At 36.4% G+C, this 24,186-nt stretch overlaps 1 protein-coding gene across 1 annotated transcript in view; it reads right to left on the reverse strand.

The window, feature by feature from the left end:
- Nucleotides 1-11,911, reverse strand: part of LOC143041180 (uncharacterized) — a 762,242-nt gene extending 750,331 nt beyond the window's left edge. Inside the window, exon 1 of the mRNA XM_076213010.1 lies at nt 11,462-11,911. The gene's annotated coding sequence lies outside the window, so the exon portion shown is untranslated. The remainder of the gene's footprint in view (nt 1-11,461) is intronic.
- Between the last annotated feature and the right edge of the window lie 12,275 nt (nt 11,912-24,186).

A 24,186-nucleotide genomic window follows, 5' to 3' on the forward strand; every position in this document is an offset into this window, starting at 1 on the left:
TCATAGAGCTTGTCTCTCACCACAATGTTAGAGAGGAGTGGAGGGTAACCAGGAATGCCCACTGTAACGTATGAAGGTTGACCACTTGCAGCTATGTTGATCAGCAAGACCGCTCCCAGCAGGGCTAAAAGCAAACCGGTCATCCCTGATGCCATGTCGTAAATTTTCACGGATATACACTATTCACGGCACCGATTGTGAACTCCTGAACTGGAGACACTTAAAACACGCCTACTCACAACAACAACTTCGGCCCCACTCAGGGATTTAAACAAGTCATTTAAGATTACTTCTCTGCGCCAGGTTTATCCTTTCTGCCTGGATGATTAAAAGTTCAGAAATAAAATCAGAAAGAGAAGGAAATAAAATCGGAAAGAGAAGGATACGAAGGAGGGAGGAGCAGGGAGGAGGAGACTTGGACAAGGGGAGAGCAGGGAGGAGGAGGAGGTCTAGCCGTCCATAGCCGTTTACTTGGCGTGCGAGGTGTGTTTGGGGGGAGGGGGAAGGAGGGGTAAGTTGGTTTATGACCCTCAAACACTGCCACACTGGCACCCTTGTTCAACTTGTAAACAAGCTCAGCCTCGGGCCTCGGACATTTCGATTCTTCCTTTCAAATTTCAAATTTGTTTTCCTAATTGTAGCTGCCACTGGCTCAGCTAGTCACTGTATCTGTGAGCGATGCATAGATTACCCATTCACAAGTCACTTAGAAATCTGTCCCCTCCTTTGGCACTCCCCCTGCACAATAAAACACAAAAAAACACGGGAACCATGCGCACACCGTCCGCACACCACCGTGGTGTCTCTTCTAACAAGCTTAGTAATTTCTTACTTCTGTTAGTTTTGTTTAAGATGCACCTCACTGCCTATTAAATGACATCACCTTTTCTTCTTCTTTTCTTCTTTAATAAGTATTCTCATCTTGAAGGAGATCTAACATTTTTCTGTCTCCCAGATTTTTGAGGGCCAACATGTATCTTGTTGGTAAAGCTCTGGGATGTTGATCTGCTGCTGCTAGGCAACACTCTCTCACACCTTGAATAAAACCTTTTTCAGGGTTTCACCTGTCCAGCTGTAATTACAGCACACCTGTTCCACAGTTGTACTTTTTAATACCTGTATAAGATTTCAAACCAAGAGAAAGAGCCCCTTTTTCTGTTTTAGGCAACTGTTTACTTGAAAGATTGTTCACTATTCCTGGTTTACGTGTGTTCTTCCATTCACTTTCATCACACAGTTCTTCTAATTTTCTTTGGAATCTATTGCCCTGGGTTTAAATAAAATGATCTGATTCTTCCTGTTGTCAACATATAAAGCAGAAGAGACAACACTGCTCTTATAATTCAACAATTTTGAATGGCAAAACCTTACACACTTCTTCAAGGTGCATTCGTGCACTTTCACTAAAAGGAACTAATTCATTTCGTAGTTGCTTTGGGGCAGATTTTAGAAGCACCTGTTCTTTGATGCATCTTCTTAGGAATTTAAGCTGAGTGATGCACTTAGATATCCCACCTGTGGGAGGGAAAAAAAAAAAAAAAAAATCCTTAACTTCTAAGCCTTGCATATTGCCACCTCCAGACAAATGTACATAAAGATTGACAAATATGGAGGTGAGGTGGCATTTTGAAACGTTAAGGCTAGAATATGGAGTTTTATTCAAAACCATACGCTTCGACCTCTTGGGCCTTCCTCACTGGACTGAAAATAGGAGAAGAATTGAAATCTGTCAACAGCATTCATTGTGACCTGATGACCCTGTGTGACCTCAGCCTGGTCTCATTTTCCCAGTCATCAACCGCAGGCTGTGCGGACATTTGTGCCCGGGATATACCACCCCCGCACACACACACCAAGAGAATTTGTAGTGTTTTCAGTGGCAATGTGTGCTACTTCCAAAGTTTCCTTTTCTTTTTTCCCAGTTTCCTTTGTAATATGTGGGCTGCTGAACTGGAAAGAAGCCAACATATTACGTAGGAAACTGGGAAAAAAGAAAAGGAAAGGTTTGGAGGAGGCACACATTGCCACCAAAAACACTACAAATCCTCATGGAGGGTTTGGGTCCCAGGCACAAATGTCCACACAGCTGGCAGTTGATGAGTGTGGAAAAATGAGACCGGGCTGAAGTCATGCAGGGTTATCAGATGACAATGAAAGCTATTGACATATTTTTATTCTTCTCTTATTTTCAATCCACTGAGGAAGGCCCAATAGGTCAAACCATCTGGTTTTGAATACAACTCCATACTCTAGCCTTAACATTTCATTTTGTCACCTCACCTCCATATTTGTCAGCCTTTACATACATTCGTCTGGAGGTGGCAACATGCAAGGCTTAGAAGTTTTTTTTCCACAGGAAGAAGATATCAAAGTGCAACACTTAGCTTAAATTCCTAAGAAGATGCATCGAAAAACAGGTGCTTCCAAAATCTGCCCCAAAGCAACTACAAAGTAAATTGGTTCCTTTTAGTGAAAGTGCACAAATGCACCACGAAGAAGTGTGTGAGGTTTTGCCATTCAAAATTGTTGAATTAAAAGAGCAGTGTCATCCCTTCTGCCTTACACATTGACAACACAAAGAATTGGATCATTTTATTGAATACATACATATACCAAGGCTTTTTCCCCCTTACAAGGGAGGTAGCCAAAAAGAAAAAGGCATAAAATCATTCCCACCCATTCCATCCCTGAATACACTCCACACCCCTCCGCCCTCCCTCTTATCTTAGCACCTCCTGGATGACGGGTCATCCCTGCACCTTGTCCACTGCCTTGAAACCCAGGGAATAAATGCCACAGAAAATTAGAAGAATTGTGTGATGAAAGTGAATGGAAGAATGCAGGTAAACTGTTGTTGAAAACAGAAAAAGAGGCTCTTTCTCTTGACTTCAAATTATATACAGGTATTGAAAATTATGACTATGTGGAACAGGTGTACTGTAATTACAGATGGACAGGCAAAACATTGAAAACGGTTTTATTCAAGGTGTGAGTGTTGCCTAGCAGCAGCAGATCAACATCCCAGAGCTTTATCAACAAGACACATGTCGACCCTCAAAAATCTGGGAGAAGATAAGGACCTAGTAATCACACAAGCACACAAAGATGGGGGAACTGATGTTATGAATAAAACTGATTATGACTAGAAAATGTTAATCTCCTTCAAGATAAGAATACTTAAAAAAAAAAAACGGATTCACAGAAGAAAAGGTGATGGAATTTAATAGGCAGTGGGGTGCATCTTAAACAAAACTAACAGAAGAAATTATTAAGCTATTTAGAATACATATATATATATATGTATATATATATATATATATATATATATATATATATATATATATATATATATATATATATGTATATATCTTAAACTTTTTATCCTACCATCGGAAAAGAAGACACTAATGTCAAAAGTTCTGTATATTTCAATCACTGTGATCCTCTTCAAGCAGAAGAGGATCACAGTTAGTGACCGAAATATACAGAACTTTCGACATTAGTGTCTTCTAGAAGCTAAGGAAAAAACGAGACAAGAACAGTCAGAAAAAGAGAAATTCTATTGGAGAGTAGTGGATATGCAAGTGAAGAAATGGTTCATATCAGAGAAAAATGAAAAAGAAACAGAAAACACAATGGAAGTAGCAGAAAATTAAAAGTGTCTTACACAAACATAGATGGCTTAATAACAGGCTTGAATGAACTGAATGATTACCTGAAGAAGAAAAAAAGAACCGAACATAATGGGAATTGTAGAGACAAGGGTGTGGAGTTATGTTCCTGACTGAGAAGGATATAAAGGTGAGGAATGTCACATATGGAAAGAATAGAGTAGAGATGATTATGATGGAAGTGGAGGACAGGGATGGGAAGAGGAGGAAGTTTGTAGTAAATTATGTGCCTCCTAAAATGGCTTCGTGGGAAGAGAGAGAACACAAAAATATGTTAGAAGACACAAGGATAACACTAAACAAGATAATGGAAGATAGAGGAAGATTAGTTAAAATGGGTGACTTTAATTGTAAAGAAATCTGCTGGGAAGAAATGACAGTGAAGGGTGGAGATGACCTATGGGGAAATGTACTAGATATGACTATAGAACATACAATGACAAAAATTCGTAAAGAAGTGGAAAATTATGTTCAAAGACAAAAACAAGAAAAAGAATATGTAAAGTGTTGGTACAACAAAAGATGTAGGTAGTTACAAGACAAAAGGGATAAAGCTTGGATTGAATGGAAAAAGACAAAAGACCTGAAAATGGAAAATATATACTAGTTATAGAAATGAATATGTACAAATATACAGAGAAGAAAAGAGAAAATACGAAAAAGATGTCATAGAAAAATGTAAAGATCAACCAAAACTATTTTACATATTTGTAAACAACAAACTGAAAAACAAACAAGAATTGGAGAAACTACGACAAGGAGTCGAATACACAGAGGAAATAGATGTGGGAGAAATTATGAACAAGTATTTTAAGTCAATGTTTACGAGGGAGAACATGCAACGTAGATATATCGAGTGGGAGGAGAAAGTCCCCCCTATGAAAGAGATAGAAGTATCAAGGAATGAAATAATCTCGAGTAATCTTGATGTCAGAAAATTGCATGGATCATATGAAATGGCAAACTGGATTTTGAGAGAATGCAGGAATGAATTAACAGACAAAATACACAGTCTAAAAAACAGTTCATTGAAAGAGGAAAAAGTTCCAGAAGATTGGAAAAGAACAAATATAGTACCAATATATAAAGAGGGAAACAAGGAAGACCTTGCTAACTATAGACCGGTCTCTCTTACAAGTACAATAGCTAAAATTTGTGAAAGAATTATCAAAATTAGATGGGTAAGGCATCTGGAAAAAACAATGTACTAAATCCAAGGCAATTTGGATTTAGACAAGGATGATCATGTGTCACAAACTTAATGCGTTTCTATTCAAGGCTAATTGATGTAATACAAGAAAGAGACGGATGGGCTGATTGTGCATTTCTAGACCCGAAAAAAGCTTTTGATAAGGTGCCACATAAGAAGTTGCTAAAGAAATTAGAAACTGCATGGGGAATACAAGGCAAACTGATGAAGTGGATGGAAGACTTCTTGCATGAAAGAAAAATGAGAGTGGTGATAAGAGACAAACACTCTAATTGGGATGAAGTGATTAGTGGAGTTCCACAAGGAACAGTTTTGGCCCCAATAATGTTTGCTATATATATTAATGATATGGATAAAGGAATTGAAAATTATATGAGCTTCTTTGTGGATGATACAAAATTGTTGAAAAAGTTAACACTGAAGAAGATTGTGAGTCGCTACAAAGTGATCTCAATAAAGTATGGGAATGGAGTAGGAAGTGGGAGATGGAATTCAATATTAAGAAGCGTAGTATAATGGAATTTGGAAGAAGTAAAAAAAAAGAATAGTAGGATCAAATAAATTGGGAGAAGAAATAAAAAAAGTAGAAAACGAGAAGGACCTGGGGGTCATTATCATGAATAATATGTCCCCTGAGAAGCATATAAACAAGATTTTTGGATAAACTTATAATTTAATAAGAACAATCAAAGTTGCTTTTATATACCTGGACAAAGAAATGGTGAAGAAAATACTAGTTACCTTGATAAGACCAAGATTGGATTATGCAGCAATGATGTGGTCACCAAGTACAAAAAATGTATAACAAAACTTGAAAGAATACAAAGAGCAATTACAAAACTAGCACCAACACTCTCAGAACTATCATATGAAGAGAGACTAACAAAACTTGAACTACAGACATTAGAACAAAGAAGAGAGAGAGGAGACTTGATAACTATTTATGGAATCATGAAAGGCATAGAAACTATTGATAGAGAGGATCTAATAAAATGGAATAGTAGACATACAAGAGGACACAGAAAGAAAATCAAGACAGTTATAGAAGGGACCTGAAAAAGAACAGCTTTCCCCACAGAGTAATAGACATCTGGAACAAGTTGGACAAAAAAACTGGTGTGTGAAAAACAATTCATGAATTTAAAAAGTCTAGATAAAATGAAATATAAAGACGTGACACCAAAAGCATAGCTCCCCTTCCTGTAAAATACAACTAGGTAAATACGCACACACACATACATACATACATACATATATATACATATATATATATATATATATATATATATACAGACGCTCCTCAACTTACGTTTTAGTTACGTTCCAAACGGCCGAACGTAAGTTGAAAATGAACGTAAGTTGTTACTGTACTATTCATCCATAAATTCTATTACCGTATCTTATAAAACACCCCTAAATAATTAATTATACACATAACATTGTAAAATAATAACATTAATTTCAAATAAATTCAAGCAACATAAATTGAGATGGTGCCATGTAAACAATGGACGCAGCATCATGCGTAGGTATTGTCTGAACCACGGAGAGCGCGCTAAACTAAAAAATTCACTCAAAAAAAAAAAAAATTACATTTTTTTTTACAGTCAGTTCAAACGTAAAATTGAAAAAACGTAAAACAAATGAACGTAAGTAGAGGAGCGTCTGTATATATATATATGGATGTGGTGATTCAATTTTTTTGCTGATGCTGTTTTCTATTTACCATTGCTAATGCAGATTCCTACTCGCTCTTGGTTGCCAATACCACTTTATATAATTATGGTATATCAATTATGATATAAAGTAATTGAACTATGATTTTTACTTGCTTTATAATCTATGTAGATTTATACATGACAGATTGGCCTACTTTTTAACTATTTTATTACAATATATATCTACTTTTTATGCACTTGTTTACATAAAAGTCTTGTTTACAAATATTCTTAAACCAGCATCACAATGCATAATTGATTAGCGGATTTATTATATAAGCCAGTAGTACATAATCACTAAAACAATACATAACAGCATAAAACAAAAATTTAAATAATACTTTTTATTATGTTGCTGTTGATGAACAACAACTTCTTATTAGACAAAACAAACCTTAATATAAACTTTAAAAATGCTAATGAAATACATATGACACTATAAAGATGCCAATGTTTCTCAACCAGTGTTCCCCAAAGCCCTAAGGTTCTGGAAAAAGGTCCCTAAGGATTCTGCAAGAACAAGAGGGATAAGCTAATGCACCTTTGATTTTTTTTTATCTAATTTCATATACGTAATATAATTAAACACGCACGACATATTCTTGGTTATTATAATAATGTAATATAGACATCATCCTATCTAACCTATTATTGAGATGAAAATAAAATGAGATATGGTATATGTGTTTTTGTTTTTTGTGCAGGGGTTCCTTGAGACATGCAATTCATTTTAAAGGTTACGCAAGGACAAAAAATGTTGAGAAGTGCTGCTCTAAAGTCTACTTACAAAAATTGAATTTTTGAATAACAGAGAACTAAGCCAAAATGCATAAAGATGTATTGTTATATATTTACTTCTCAAAATACATAAAAAATATTTATAAACAATTCATTTGGCTATAAATTGCTGTGGAGTATGTGGGAATAAATCCGTCCGCTGATTTATCACACTTATAAGCAGGTAAAATCGACCAAGTCCACGGATGTCCAGATGATTTACTCCCATATTACTCTTGCTTAATTTCTGTTGTAAAAATTTTGCAGTTTCAAAATACACACACACACACAAGTATATATATATATATATATATATATATATATACATATACATATATATATATATATATATATATACACACACACACACACACACCAAGTACAAAAAAATGTATAAAAAATATTGAAAGAATACAAAGAGCAATTACAAAATTGGCACCAACACTCTCAAAACTATCATATGAAGAGAGACTAGCAAAACTTGAACTACAGACACTAGAGCAAAGAAGAGAGAGAGGAGATTTGATAGCTATTTATAGAATCATGAAAGGCATAGAAATTATTGATAGAGAGAATCTGATAAAATGGGATGATAGAAATACAAGAGGACACTGAAAGAAAATCAAGAAAGACAGCTACAGAAGAATCTGAAAAAGAACAGCTTTCCTCACAGAGTAATAGACAGTTGGAACAAGTTAGATGAGAAAGTGGTGTGTGCAAAAACAATACATGAATTTAAAAATAGTTTAGATAAAATGAGATATGAAGACGGGACACCATGAGCATAGCTCCCCTTCCCGTAAAATACAATTAGGTAAATACACACACATATATATATTATAGTTTAATTCTATATAAGAAATACAAAAATAAAATAAAAAATCAATATAAGTTTAAAAGTATCAGCACAATACTGCCAATGCCAAATCCCATTCTAAAAAAGCAGATTCTCACAAATGTCGATTCACCAAAAAGTGCCAATGTTTGCCGATGCCAATCAATCAGCACACCCATATATATATGCGGGTGTGTATTTACCTAGATGTATCTTACGGGAAGGGGAGCTATGCTTATGGTGTTCTGTTTTTGTACTTCAGTGTCTAGTTTGCTCTTAAAGTCACGTATGGTTTTTGCACACATTGTTTCATCCAGTTTGTTCCAGACATCCACACTGTGTGTGGAAAGCTGTTTTTCTCAGGTTTCTTCTATAACTGTCTTTCTTGAGCTTCTCTTCATGCCCCCTTGTATTCCTCTTACTTCAATTTAGTAAGTCCTCTCTATCAAGGACTTCCATGCCTTTCATGATTCTGTAGATGGTCAGCAGGTCACCTCTTTCTCTTTTTTGTTCCAGAGTCTCTAAATTCAGTTTTGATAATCTCTCTTCATATGACATGTTTGAAAGTGTTGGGGCCACCTTTGTAGTTGCTCTCTGAATTCTTTCAATCTTCTTTATATTCTTTTTGGTACTGGGTGACCATAGTGTCACAGCACTCCAGTCTAGGTCTTATTAGGGTAACTAGTAAAATTTTTTACCATTTCTTCATCCAAATAAGTAAAATATACCTTCATTTGATCTTAGCAAGGTGTAGGATTCTCCAACAATTTTGTTTATCTGTTTATCAGGGGACATGTTGTTTGTGATGATTAATCCCAGGTGTTTTTCTGATTTCACTTTCCTTATTTCCTTTGTTCCAATTTTCTAACTCCATTTCTAAATTTTGTTCAGGTCTCTCTGCAGTGATTCACAATCTGTTTCAGTATTCACTTTCATCAACAATTTAGCAACATTTGCAAAGAAGCTCATGTAACATTCCACATCTTCATTCATATCATTCACATAAATAGCAAACATTATTGGAGTCAATATATATATATATATAAAACTTAAACCCACTCTCGGAGAAAGATAAGCTGAGATACAGAGTAAACTGTATATTTCGACCACTGACTGTGGTCCTCTTCAGCTGTAACTGCTGAAGAGGACCACAGTCAGTGGTCGAAATATACGGTTTATTCTGTATCTCAGCTTCTCTTTCTCCGAGAGTGGGTTTAAGTTTTATTTTATTTTATTCGTGTGTTACGACACCTACATTACTTGATTTGAGATATATATATATATATATATATACATATATATGCACACACACGCATACAGAGTGACCACTGGGAAAGAGAGAAACTAAACAAAGGAGAGTGCTTTTGTATATTACAACTTCAGTGCAAAGTACATGTAGTTTGTAATGAAGATGTAATGTACAAAAGTGCTCTGTCTCATTTAGTTTCCCTTTCCCAATTGTCACTCTTGTATAATTGAACACAAGTTTCTGGTTGTTACTCCAGCTCTCGTGGGAGGGGAATTGGGTGTGTGTGTGTGCATGTAAGGTCACAGCATTACCCATAGATCAGTCATATACAAGTTCTGAGCTCTCTTTTGGGAGGGAAATAGCTGTCGATCACAAGTACAACATGTGATCCAAAGACCATGGTGAATCACACACACATATATATATCCCTGCCATATTAGTCTCTCTCTGATTCCAAATATCAAAAATAAATCATACGAAAATCGACTAAAACATATGAATCTGTTTTCCCTAAAAAAAGCGTAGACTCAGAGGTGACTTGATACAGGTCTTTAAAATTCTAAAGGGAATTGACAAAATTTTCACATTGAATGAGAATCAGACAAGAAACAATGGTCTCAAACTGTCCGGAAATAGATTCAATTTGGAAGTAGGTAGAAACAACTTTGCCAACCGTGTAGTTAATGAATGGAATAAACTTCCTGCACAGGTAGTACAATGTAGTTCAGTTCGAAGCTTTAAGAATCATTTAGATAAACACCTAAGCAAGATGCTGTAATGATTATAATTTATTTTATATTATTTGTTTTTGTTTTGTTATCATTTGTCTGTCTGACTTTCATTTATTATTAGTTATATGTTAATTTATTATTTACTATTTACCTGTTTATTATTTAACAATACCTATGCATTTATTTATGCATCCTATTTGTTATTTACATTATTACAGTTTTTATCTATTATTTTATTATTATTACGATTTTTTCGCATCCGACCTAGATATGGACCAAAAGGTCTCCTGTCGGCATGCTCCGCCTTTGTAAATCCTTTGTATCTCCCCTCCCCCACCATATCACCATCTCTCTCTATCCCACCACCATCATAAATTTTCTCTCTCTTTCTCTATCACCCCCCTTTCTCTTCCCCATCGCCATATTCTTGTCTCTCTATCCCCCTTCTTCTCTGTCTACCTCTCCACGCATATCTTTCTCTGAATTCTTCTCCCTCTATATCACACTTTGTCATTCATGAACTGTGTGTGTGGACATCTCTCAGCATAATTTCAACGAGCGTCTTTTGAGTTACCAAACGCTGAAATTGATAAATAATTCCTCTATCGTCATCTTTACTTGTGCCAGTATGGAGCCTAACGTGTATACCCACTTATGTGAACGTTGTTTAAGCTTGGCGATATTATTTATAGAAATGAGGCGATAGCATCCGCAATATAGAGATGTATAGTTAGTTATCCGTATCATCAATAATACAGACAGTTCTGTTCACGTAGGTGTTATGCAATTAGTTTTCGCAACCGTGGGTTTTACGACAAAAAAAAAATCGGACTTGTAAAAGTAATCTTTTATTCTATGCTAAGAAGACATTTCTGAATATATTCTAGTTTAAGGTCTGTATATATTTCATCGATTATTTCAGTTTTTACCGATCATTATTTTGTACACGGTCAACACTTCAATTGGATGCATTTAATGTATTACGCAAGTAATAAAATAGCTTAACTTTAAATTACAATGATGGTAGGGGTAATGTTTGATGTACATCTCCACACAATGAACATGTTGGATTGTAATTCTGTATTGCAAATTAATTACCTCAATAGAGTCAAATCACTGCTGGCATCAGTTACCTCGTTAAGGTCATACATGCATATTTGTATATATACATACATAAACACATACATGCAAATATACATACACATATGCATGCATGTATACATATATACATAAACACATACTGTACCGGAATAGGGATGATGGAGCTTACCATGGGAAAACGAACGCCGACTATGTGGGCCATTTTGGGCACTGCCATGATGAAGATGATCCAATGAAGCAGATCCCATACAATCTCGAGACTTTGACGCAATATTATCCCAAAACTGAATGAAAAGGAAGGCCCACAGAATATATACGTGTACTTGTGCAATCGGGAGAAAAAAAGTTTACTATATTATCTAAGTTCCATGTACACATTTACAAGATTCTTATTGATGAATCTAGAATCTGACATTTTTCTCACACAGCCAATTTGATTGGCATACACTGTCAGCATTTGTTCTATATTTGGAAAAATATTTCATTCGTATTACAAACTTGCACACGATTTTCTTACAGAAAATAATATTTTTCATTTCATAAAAGTGTTAAGTTCTTGTTCCAAAAATAGTGACCATACAAAGTTGTTCAATTCCGCAAGAAAACACTACACTGCAATTGTTCACAGTTACTGGCCTACTCGACCGTTTTTCCAATTAAATGAACTGTTATCCGTTAATTGACAAGTTCACTCAGAACGCACGCAAAGAACTACCTGTCCTTCCGCCTCGAAGTCTAATTTAACACTGTACGCTGAACGTATGCATTCAGTGAAGTGGGTGGGGCTTAGGTAGCCGTGGGCGGGGCCGAGACTACATTGTTCGGTAAGAAAACGTTTTGGGAGCCTATGAGAAAATTGATAGAATTCAGCTGATACTCGTGATCAATAAAATAATGATTAGACTGGTGATGTACTTCACAGGAAATTGGCATCATGTTTCCATTGCAATAAGAAGTTAATATAGTGGGTGGGGCTTAGCTCACCGATGACAGATCCGAGCCTACTTTACCTGGGCTGAGAAAGTTTTTGGGAGTTTTGACAGACGATATAGAATTCATTTTATATTTGTATGCGATTGGTTGTGTTGCAATAAGCTGAAAGCTGTTTGAAGATAAGTATATTGCGATCAATATGATCCTCTTCAGCGGATCAGTTAGTGATCGCAATACACGTATCTTCAAACAACTTTCCTCCGATAGTGGGGTGTTCAGTCATTCTTATTCTACAGTAGAATATTATATACACAAATTTCGTCTTTGCATGGAATAAAAAAAGACGACCTTTGCAAGTTCGATGTTTTTATGACTCATAAAACCACGGCTACGAAGACTAACATTCAAAAGTCCGTTGGCTAGGTTATATGTCAATTTATTATTATTTGCTATTTACCTGTTTGTTTATTATTTAACTATGCCTATGCATTTATTTGTTATTTACATTATTATAGTTTTTATTTATTGTTTTCTTATTAATATGATTTTTTTCGCATCCGACCTAGATATGGATCAAAAGGTCTCCTGTCGGCATGCTCCGCCTTTGTAATCCTTTGTTTGCCTCACATTCACTTCCCCTCGCAAAACTTGACTTCACTATATTTTTCTGAACCTTATCATATCTGGATAATGACATGGAGAAGTAACATTAAATAAACTGGGATACACAGGGATGTTCTCACCCTAATTATGGGTGTAACCTACTCGAAGCCAATTGTAGACTTACACCGAGCATATCTTTTACCACATTTCAGATTTTTATACGCTTATCCATGAGAAAAAATATATATAATTTGAAACCTCTTTTAATATATTATTTGAAAAGTAATACAAATGGACAGTAACAATTAACATTAGTTTACTATATGACAACACCCCTTGAGCAGAAGACGAGTTAGATAACAGAAATAAAACGTTCGATTCTTTGGGTTTTGAAAACTGTTGGTGATATATTTCTGCTGCTAGTGTTTTTAACGCATGTTGGCATCCAAGAAGCTTCATTTGTTTCCTGAGCCTTTGGCAAAGAGGATGTTAATGTTTCGATGCATGCACGCAAATTGAAACATGAAAAAGACATCACTCACTTTGATATAACTTTTCCCCATACTCTGTGCATATGCCATATACAGGATAATTCTTATATCCGTCTCCTCTTGAGGACCACAATGGAAATAAGCGTTCATGCTTTTTGTGTTATCCTCGGCAATTTACATTTATTATTTCGAACTATGTGTTCTTGTCATTATTTGCACTTCGTGTACATTGATAAAGTCTATCTATCTATCTATCTATCTATCTATCTATCTCTTGAGTTCAGCACAGCAGAGGTGTCATAAATAACTTCACATTGTTTTCACTGTCTGAAAATAAGGCACAGGTTCCTCCCTCACATATCAGTATGATCTGAAAACTATGGAACTTAGAGGCATATATACTTTTCTGCCAGTCCATGAGTAGGAGGTCGATGAACCTTTTTTTTTCATTATTCATCAAAAAATGTTTTCAGCCCGAGGCTTCTTGGTTGCTGAACCTCTTAGTAGGACTTTCTCTGATATTTTCCTTGCTTTTCTTTCCGTGGACTTGATGGAGTTCTCCATGTAGGAGTCGGTTGCTTCTTCTTCCTTTCACCACCAGGATGACATCGTCCGCATAGGACACCAGATGACATCATGTAGGTAGAGAGGTGGCAAGCAATTCTGTCATTAGTATGTTAAATAGAGTGGGACTTATCACCCCCACCTTATGGTGTACCATTTTCCAGGGGATGGTGGCTGGACTCCGCTCCCTGCACTCGGACTCTGGCTCTCCTATTAGGTAGGTAGTCCACTGCAGGACCGCGAATCCCGCTGGCCGCGAGACCTTCCAGGATGGCAGTGGGACTGACTGGCCAGTAGTTCACAAGCCTTCTTTTTCCAGGTCAAAGAAGACGACCATCACGTGACCTTGCTGCACGTGAGTCAATAGCGTTGCAATGCTATGAGCCGTCCCTAACCCCCTTAGTGAAACCGCTGAGGTCCTCTGGGGGTGATCACACTTTCCACTGCAATTTTCGTAGGACCACCCTCTCCGTGGTTTTCTCCTAGGCTTGGGGATAGGGACGATGTCGAGTTATTTCCAATTGGGTGGATTTTTCCAAGACAGCCAGCTGGAGTTCACTATTTGGAGAAACGTTTTCTCACTAGCGTCCCCCAGATGTGCGATCATGGAGTGGGTCACTCGGTCGCTGCTAGGAACCGTGTCTGAGGATGACTTGTAGGAGGACTGCAGCTCTCGCAGGGTCTTTGTCCCCTGGAGTTTGCGTGGCGATTTGTATCCTGCCTCTCCTTGCCTGAGAGAGCCAAGCTTGTGCTTGCTGCAGCTCGACGGGTAGCGTGGCAGCGTGTGTACGTCTGGCAAATTCCTGCGCCAGACTTCCTGCTTCGAGTTGTGGTGCTTGGAGTGGAGGGACAATATGTAGTTTCCCCCAAAACTCCCTTAGCGTGGTGTGTTCGCTGAAGCTTCTGCACCATTCCAGCTATTTTTCGCTACGTACACGTCGAACTATAGACTCTGGCCTCTTCGACGACAGTCCGGAGGTTAACCGGGCTGTGATGTCTGCGCAGGGTCTTCCGCAAGATGTTGATCCTATGGTTGGCTTTCTTATTTGATGTTCTGGTTGTAGTACCAACCATTGCGATGATTCCTCCTACTTGGCGTGGATCTGGGTGTGGCCTCCGCTGCTGTTGCATAAATGGTTGAGATAAAAAAACCTCCTCTGTCTCATCCAAGTCGTCGATGGATGGAGCTTCGGTGGTGACCCGTGCAGTCCCTCTTTCACGAAAGAGTGGCCAATTGGCTCTGCGCACATTCCACCTTTCCGCTCTGGGGGCCATTGGAGGTGGTTGTGGCTATGGTGAGCGTCATATCAGTACCAAAATGATCGCTCGTAACCGTGTTGTTGATCCCCCACGACATACGATGCAGCGGCGAGGAGGAGGCGATGGAGAGATCAAGCCAAGGTCTAAATATACAGGTCAGACCGTTTGAATTATTGTGCGCAGCTTCTGACGTCATTAGGCTGGGTCCGTTTTCTCTTTGTGAAACACTGAAGAAAACTGTGAAACGCCAAGGAAGACAGGAACTATGATATTTTATATATTATATATATATATATTATATATCATATATATTATATATTCATATATATATATATATATTATATATCATATATATTATATATTCATATATATAGACAGGAACTATAATATTTTATATATATTTATATATATATATTTTATATAATATTTGTCAGAATATAACTAATTGCGTGGAGCGGTGCAAGCGAAGGCAACGACATTACCGAACGACGCACCAGCTTCAACTGACAGCTATAGGACCCGAGAACCCCACTTTGAACAGCCAGGTGACGTTCACGGGCCCGCTGCGCCAACTCCCTCGAAATTCGGTCGGAAGTGGTTAGACCTTATATCCTTAGATCTTGGATCAAGCCTGCCATAACGAACGTGTGTGGGTGACCCGTCGTTCAAGAGAACCACACCAGGGAAGATGCTCAGGACTTCCTCGATATGTCGCCCGATCGAGCTGCCAGCTGTCACTGAGTAACGTATGGGGTGTTGAGCATTAAAACCTCCTTCAATGATATATTTCTCGTTCCCCGCAATGGTGCAGACTTCCCCCCAAGTCCAAGTGACTGTGGGTAGGTGAGCTGTAGATGTTATACACGTGCATGGTGCTATTGTTTTCGGTTAACAATAAGGTGAAGTAAAACGCTGCACGTCAAAAAGTTAATATATTGTACGAGTAAGGTACACTTCGTCTTTCCACTCTTCACCACAGTCACGGAAAATGCACTGATGCGTACAGGACGAGCTCACACAAAAATCTGGCGTGCTGCGTGACAAGCACCGATTCGATCCACAGAACAGTTGCTAACTTTTATTTATCTAATTATTTTAATTATTCATTTGCATACAGAATTTTACATTTACACACTTTCAGTTACATGACAACTTCAAATTTGATAGTAATAAAGATCTATATCCCATTCACTCAACTTTCGCATTACAATTTATATGACAATTAATTAACAGGTACAACGACTTCTAGAACTCTGGAACTCACGCTAAAGCACGCACGCACGCACGCACGCACACACGTACACAGAAACTACGCATTAATCTAATTCTACATGTAGTTTAATTTCTAACCAATACATGCATACAATAAACGCTCGGCCACGTGAAAGGAGCTGGCCCCAGCGACTTACAATGTAACGTACAAAAGATATAAATGCAATTAGGACATGCTGGCATCTGAACATTATATATATATACATGGAGAACATACATGGAACATTAATTTAATAAAGGAAGGTAGTGGAGAACATTTTTGGCAGCTATAGGGATTGAAGGTTCAAGAAGTATGACGGTTGCGAAGATTATATGGGTGGGAGACAGGGGATGTTGAAATGGGAGGGGAGGGAGGAAGGGGTTCTGTGGGAGTCGGAGTGTCATTGTCACAGTCTACACCTCGAGAGAAAACGCTGCCACCATTTATTGTTTTCGGTTAACAATAAGGTGAAGTAAAACGCTGCACGTCAAAAAGTTAATATATTGTACGAGTAAGGTACACTTCGTCTTTCCACTCTTCACCACAGTCACGGAAAATGCACTGATGCGTACAGGACGAGCTCACACAAAAATCTGGCGTGCTGCGTGACAAGCACCGATTCGATCCACAGAACAGTTGCTAACTTTTATTTATCTAATTATTTTAATTATTCATTTGCATACAGAATTTTACATTTACACACTTTCAGTTACATGACAACTTCAAATTTGATAGTAATAAAGATCTATATCCCATTCACTCAACTTTCGCATTACAATTTATATGACAATTAATTAACAGGTACAACGACTTCTAGAACTCTGGAACTCACGCTAAAGCACGCACGCACGCACACACGTACACAGAAACTACGCATTAATCTAATTCTACATGTAGTTTAATTTCTAACCAATACATGCATACAATAGTGCCTCGGGGGGAACAAAGTTGAACCGCAAGTACCTCAGCATCTTAACCGCAATCTATTGGTGGGTTATCTCGAGAACACGGGATGGATGCATGGGCAAGAGTCATATATCCTCTGCTTGTGTCTGTTTGTGGTAGCACAAAGACGTGATACCCTTACATACATACATACATACATACATACATACATACATACATACATACATACATACATACATACATACATACATACATACACATATACATACACACACACATACATACATATATACATGCATAATACATACATACATACATACATACATACATACATACATGCATACATACACATACGTGCCTACATACATACATGCATTCATAGGTACATACATACATACATATATACATACATACATACATACATACATACATACATACATACATACATATATACATGGGTTTTTTATTAGTATTTTGATTAGTGGGGTTTTGTTGAATATAAGTATCGTGTTTGTTAAGCGATTTTACCACACGTACTTCCTTCCTATAAGAGGGAGGGTGGAGGGGTGTGGAGTGTATTCAGGGATGGAATGGGTGGAAATGATTTTATGCCTTTCCCTTTTTGGCCACCTCCCTTGTAAGGGGAAAAAAGCCTTGGTATATGTATGTATGTATGTATGTACTTCCTTCATGGGCAGATAATAGTTAAATTATATTTACATGTTGTGAGAACATGTGTGACAGTGGGCCATGTGCATTGCTATTTAGTTTAAGAAAGCAGACATAGTGTTGCCTATAATTACGTTACAAGTCATGAGTGTCACGCATGTTTCCAGTTATTTTTGTTATTATTATTTTCTTATTATTCATAAACATACGTACCTACATATACATATATGTATACATATATACATACATATACACATACATTGATATATATGTGTATATATATATATATATACATATATACGTACATATACACATACATAGATATATATGTATATATATATATATATATATATACAGTATATATATATATATGTATATATATATATACAGTATATATATATGTATATATATATATGTATATATCTGTATATATATATATATATATATATATATATATATATATATAATCAAAATTTGTTGTTTTTTCATACTTTAATCTTCCCTTTCTATATTGTTAATTTTTTCATGTATTTTTCCTCTTTTAGTTCCAGTTCAACCAATATATGGTCACTTTTACTTATTGGTGTCTTATATTCACTCTTGTCCACTATTTCGGGTTCTGATGTGATTATTAGGTCCAGTCTTGATGGTTCTTCCTCATTTCTATACCTAGCATTCTCTTGTATCCATTGCGTCATTGTATGTTCTATAATCATATCAAGTAGTACATTTCCCCATAGGTCGTCTCCACCCTTCACTGTTATCTCTTCCCAGCAAATTTCTTTACAATTAAAGTCACCCATTATAACTATTTTTCCTCCATCTTCAATTATCTTATTTAGTGTTATTCTTGTGTTTTCTAACATATTTTTGTGTTCTTTCTCTTCCCACGAAGCCGTTTTAGGAGGCACATAATTTTCTACAAACTTCCTGCTCTTCCCATCCCTGTCCTCCACTTCCATCGTAATCATCTCTACCCTATTCTTTCCATGTGTGACATTCCTCACATTTATATCCTTCTTAGTCAGGAACATGACTCCACCCACTTGTTTTACCTCTCTGTTTCTAATCCAATAATTATATGCACCATGTCCTACACTGTTGGGTGGTAGTGGACCTTTCAATTTTGTCTCTACAATTCCTATTATGTCCCGTTCTTTTTCCTTCAGATAATCATTCAGTTCGTTCAAGCCTGTCATTAAGCCATCTATATTTGTGTAAGACACTTTTAATTTTCTGCTACTTCCATTGTGTTTTCCGTTTCCCTTCTGTTTTCCTCTGCTATGAACCATTTCCTCACTTTCATATTCACTACTCTCCAATAGAATTTCTCTTTTTCTGACTCTGTTCTTTTCTCGTTTTTTCTTAGCTTCTAGTCTTCTTGTTTTCTCATCCTCTCTTTCTTCTATATTCATTGCTCTTTTTATCCATACCTGTTAATATCGATCACTGTTTGCTAGTTTCTCTGTTTTTGCTAAGATATTCTCTGCTGTCGTTTGTGACCTAAATTTAACCTTAATTGGTCTGGTCTTATCTGTATTGTATTTCCTGAGCTTATACATTTCTTCTATTTGTTTCCCTATTTCTGGTTCATCTTCTTGAACTACTTCTAATATCTTACTTATTTTTTCATTTTCCTCCTTCATTCTTGTAGTGCTGTTTTGATTATACTTCTCTTCCATCCCTAATATAATTATACATTTCTTTTTATCCTCTAAGTCTCTTACTATATTCTCCTTCTCCCTCATCACTTGAATAACTGTGTCCGTAGTTTGTTATTTCATTTGCTGTTCCATTATACCTCTAAATTCCATTTTATTTTTCTCTTGTACTTTTTTCCAACCACTTGCCTCTTTTGCTATGGACTCTTTGTTTTCTTTATTATTCCTCTTTAATTCCTCATTCTCTTCCTTTACTTCTCTTAACTGTCTTTTTAATTCTTCTATTTCTTCTATTTCTCTCCTTAGTTCTTCCAGTTTATCAACTTTCTCGGCAACTAGAGTTAATTGGTCAAACCTAACCTTCCATTTTTTGTTATTATTATTATTTTTTTTTTTTTTAGTTTATCCTCTAGATTTACTAGTCGGGGGAGGTTGTCACCTCCTCCCTCATTAAATCTATAGAAGCAGTTATCTTCTCTTTCCATTGAGCTGCTATCATCTATATTTCAACTCTTGACACCTCTGCTTCCTTGTTGTTCGTCTGTGTATTCTGCCCCCCGTTTGTTTACGCCTTTCCTATGATCCGGGGCCCGTTCGTCCCCTTCCTCATTTCCTTCCATTTTCCTCAGTAATCCCTCCCCTTCTCCTTTTTCTTCACCTTCCCACTACACCACGACCTTTCCCCTTCCCTATTAATACAACACAGGTACTTCCTTGTCGTTGTGATCCTCGTAGTTTTGAAGATTTCACCGGAGTCCAGACTTCGCTGCCACCCCGACCGACGTGTGTGTGTGTGTGTGTGTGTGTGTGTGTGTGTGTGTGTGTGTGTGTGTGTGTGTGTGTGTGTATTTTACCTAGTTGTATTTACCTAGTTGTATTTTACGGGAAGGGGAGCTATGCTCGTGAGGTCCCGTCTTCATATCTCATTTTATCTAAATTATTTTTAAATTCATGTATTGTTTTTGCACACACCACTTTCTCATCTAACTTGTTCCAACTGTCTATTGCTCTGTGAGGAAAGCTGTTCTTTTTCAAATCTCTTCTATAGTTGTCTTTTTTTATTTTCTTTCCGTGTCCTCTTGTATTTCTGTCATCCCATTTTATCAGATTCTCTCTATCAGTAATTTCTATGCCTTTCATGATTCTGTAAATAGCTATCAAATCTCCTCTCTCTCTTCTTTGCTCTAGTGTCTGTAGTTTAAGTTTTTGTAGTCTCTCTTCATATGATAGTTTTGAGAGTGTTGGTGCCAGTTTAGTAATTGCTCTTTGTATTCTTTCAAGTTTTTTTATACATTTTTTTGTACTTGGTGACCATATCGTTGCTGCATATTCCAATCTTGGTCTTATCAGGGTGACTAGGATTTTCCTCACCATTTCTTCATCCAGGTATGTAAATGCCACTTTGATTGTTCTTATTAAATTATAAGTTTCTCCAAAAATCTTATTTATATGTTTCTCAGGTGACATATTATTCATAACAATGACTCCCAGGTCCCTCTCATTTTCTACTCTTTTTATTCCTTCTTCTCCCAAATTATATGATCCTGTTATTCTGTTTTTGCTTTTTCCAAATTCCATTATACTACACTTTTTTGTATTGAACTCCATCTCCCACTTCCTACTCCATTCTTGTACTTTATTTAGATCTCTCTGTAGTGATTCACAATCTTCTTCAGTTTTCACTCTTTTCAGTAATTTTGCATCATCTGCAAAGAAGCTCATATAGCTTTCAATTCCTTCATCCATATCATTAATATATATAGCAAACATTATTGGGGCCAGAACTGTTCCCTGCGGGACACCGCTTATTACTTCATTCCATTTTGAGTGCTGATCTCTTATCACTACTCGCATTTTTCTTTCTTGCAAAAAGTCTTCCATCCAATTTAGCAATTTACCTTGTATTCCTCCTTCATATTCTAATTTCTTAAGCAACTTCTTATGTGGTACTTTGTCAAAAGCTTTTTTTAGGTCTAGAAATGCACAATCAGCCCATCCATCTCTTTCTTGTATTATATCTATTAGCCTTGAATAGAAACATATTAAATTGGTGACGCATGATCGTCCTTGTCTGAATCCAAATTGCCTTGGATTTAGTACGTTGTTTTTTTCCAAGTATTTTACCCATCTACTTTTGATAATTCTTTCACATATTTTTGCTATTGTACTTGTTAGAGAGACTGGTCTATAGTTGGTAGGTTCTTCTTTATTTCCTCCTTTATATATAGGTACTATATTTGCTTTTTTCCAATCTTCTGGAACTTTTCCTTCTTTTAAGGAACTGCTTATTATGCTATGTATTTTGTCTGCCAGTTCATTCCTACATTCTTTCAGAATCCAGTTTGCTATTTCATCTGGCCCATGCGATTTTCTGACATCAAAATTACCCAAGTGTGTCAATATTTCATTCTTCGTTACTTCTATTTCTTCCATAGGGGGGACTTTTTCCTTCCACTCAATCTCTTCAGGTTGTATATTTTCCCTTGTAAACACTGATTTAAAATGTTTGTTCATAATTTCTGCCATTTCCATTTCCTCAGTGTATTCAACTCCCCCTTGTCTTAATTTCTCCAAGTCTTGTTTGTTTTTCAGTTTATTGTTTACAAATCTGTAGAATAGTTTTGGTTGATCTTTACACTTTTCTATAACATCTTTTTCATATTTTCTTTTTTCCTCTCTGCACTTTTGTACATATTCATTTCTATAACCAGTATATATTTTCCATTTTTCAGGTCTTCTGTCTTTTTTCCATCCGGTCCAGGCTTTGTCTCTTTTGTCTTTTAACTCCCTACAACTTGTGTTGTACCAGCATTTTACATATTCTTTTTCTTGTTTTTGTCTTGGGACATACTTTTCCACTCCTTTTTTGTAAATTTTTGTCAAAATATTCCATTTCTCTTCCACTGATGTTTCTTCTTTGTATATTTCTTCCCAGTTTTCTTGTTGGAAGAATTCTCTTATTTTATCAAAGTTTGTTTTTTCATACATCATTCTTCCTTTTCTATATTGTTCATTTCTTTTCATATATTTTTCTTCATTAAGTTCCAGTTCAATCAATATGTGGTCACTTTTACCTATTGGTGTTTTATATTCAATCTTGTCCACTATTCTAGGTTCAGATGTAATTATTAAGTCTAGCCTCGATGGTTCTTCTTCATTTCTATACCTAGTGTTCTCTTGTATCCATTGTGTCATTGAATGGTCAGTAATCATCTCAAGTAGAGCATTTCCCCATGAGTCATCACCACTCTTTACTGTCATTTCTTCCCAGCAGATTTCTTTGCAATTAAAGTCGCCCATCATAACTATTCTTCCTCCGTCTTCCATTATTTTAGTTAATGCTATCTTTGTGTCCTCTAACATACTTTTATGTTCATTCTCCTCCCATGAGGCTGTTTTCGGAGGCACATAGTTGATCACAAATTTTCTGCTCTTCTTATCTCGGTCTTCCACTTCTATCATAATCATCTCTACTGTATTCTTTCCATATATGACACCTTTCACGTTTATATCCTTCTTTGTCAGGAACATAACTCCACCCCCTTGTTTTTTCTCTCTGTTTCTAATCCAATAATTGTATGTATCATGTCCTACACTGTTGGGTGGTAGTGGGCCTTTTAATTTTGTTTCTACAATTCCCATTATGTCCGGTTCTTTTTCTTTCAAATAATCATTCAGTTCATTCAATCCTGTTATCAATCCATCTATATTTGTGTAAGACACTCTTAGTTTTCTGCCACTTCCATTGTGTTCTCTGTTTCCCTTATGTTTTTCTTTAGTATGTCGAACTGCTTTATTTTCATGTTCACTACTCTCCAATAGAATCTCTCTTTCTCTGACTCCGTTCTTTCCTCGTTTTTTGCCTTAGCTTCAATTCTTTTCTGCTTTTCTGCCTCTCTTTCCTCCTTATTCATTTCTCTTTTTATCCATACCTTTTTATATTGATCATTTGTTGCTAGTTTCCCTGTCTTGGATAGAATTTTCTCTGCCGTTGTTTGTGACCTGAATTTAATCTTAATTGGTCTGGTCTTATCTGTACTATATTTTCCGAGTCTGAATTTTTCCTCAATTTCCTTTATAATTTCTGGTTCATCTTCCTGGACTAATTTTAATAAACTGCTTACCCTTTCATTTTCCTCCTTGATTCTTGCGGTTCTATCTGGGTTATGTTTCTCTTCCATTCCTAATATAATTATACATTTCTTTTTGTCAGCTAATTCTCTTACTATATTCTCCTTCTGTCTCATCACTTTAATAACTGAGTCTTCATTATGTTCTTTCAATTGCTGTTTGACTATGTCAGTGAATGAAACCTTATTCCCTTCTTGAGTTATTCTCCAATTTTTAGCTTCTGTAGCTATTTTCTCACTGTTTTCATTACTATTCTTCTTCAATTTCTCATTCTCCTCCTTTACATTTCCTAACTGTCTTTTTAGGTCCTCTACTTCTTCAGTTAAGTTTCTGTTAGCCTTCTCTAGTTGTTCCAATCTTTCAATTCTCTGGAAGATGGAGTCTACCTTACCTAACTTACGTTCCAAGTCCTCGATCACCTTAT

This window comes from Oratosquilla oratoria, chromosome 30 (assembly GCF_046742065.1).
Source record: "Oratosquilla oratoria isolate Oo_2021 chromosome 30, ASM4674206v1, whole genome shotgun sequence".
NCBI lineage: Eukaryota > Metazoa > Arthropoda > Malacostraca > Stomatopoda > Squillidae > Oratosquilla > Oratosquilla oratoria.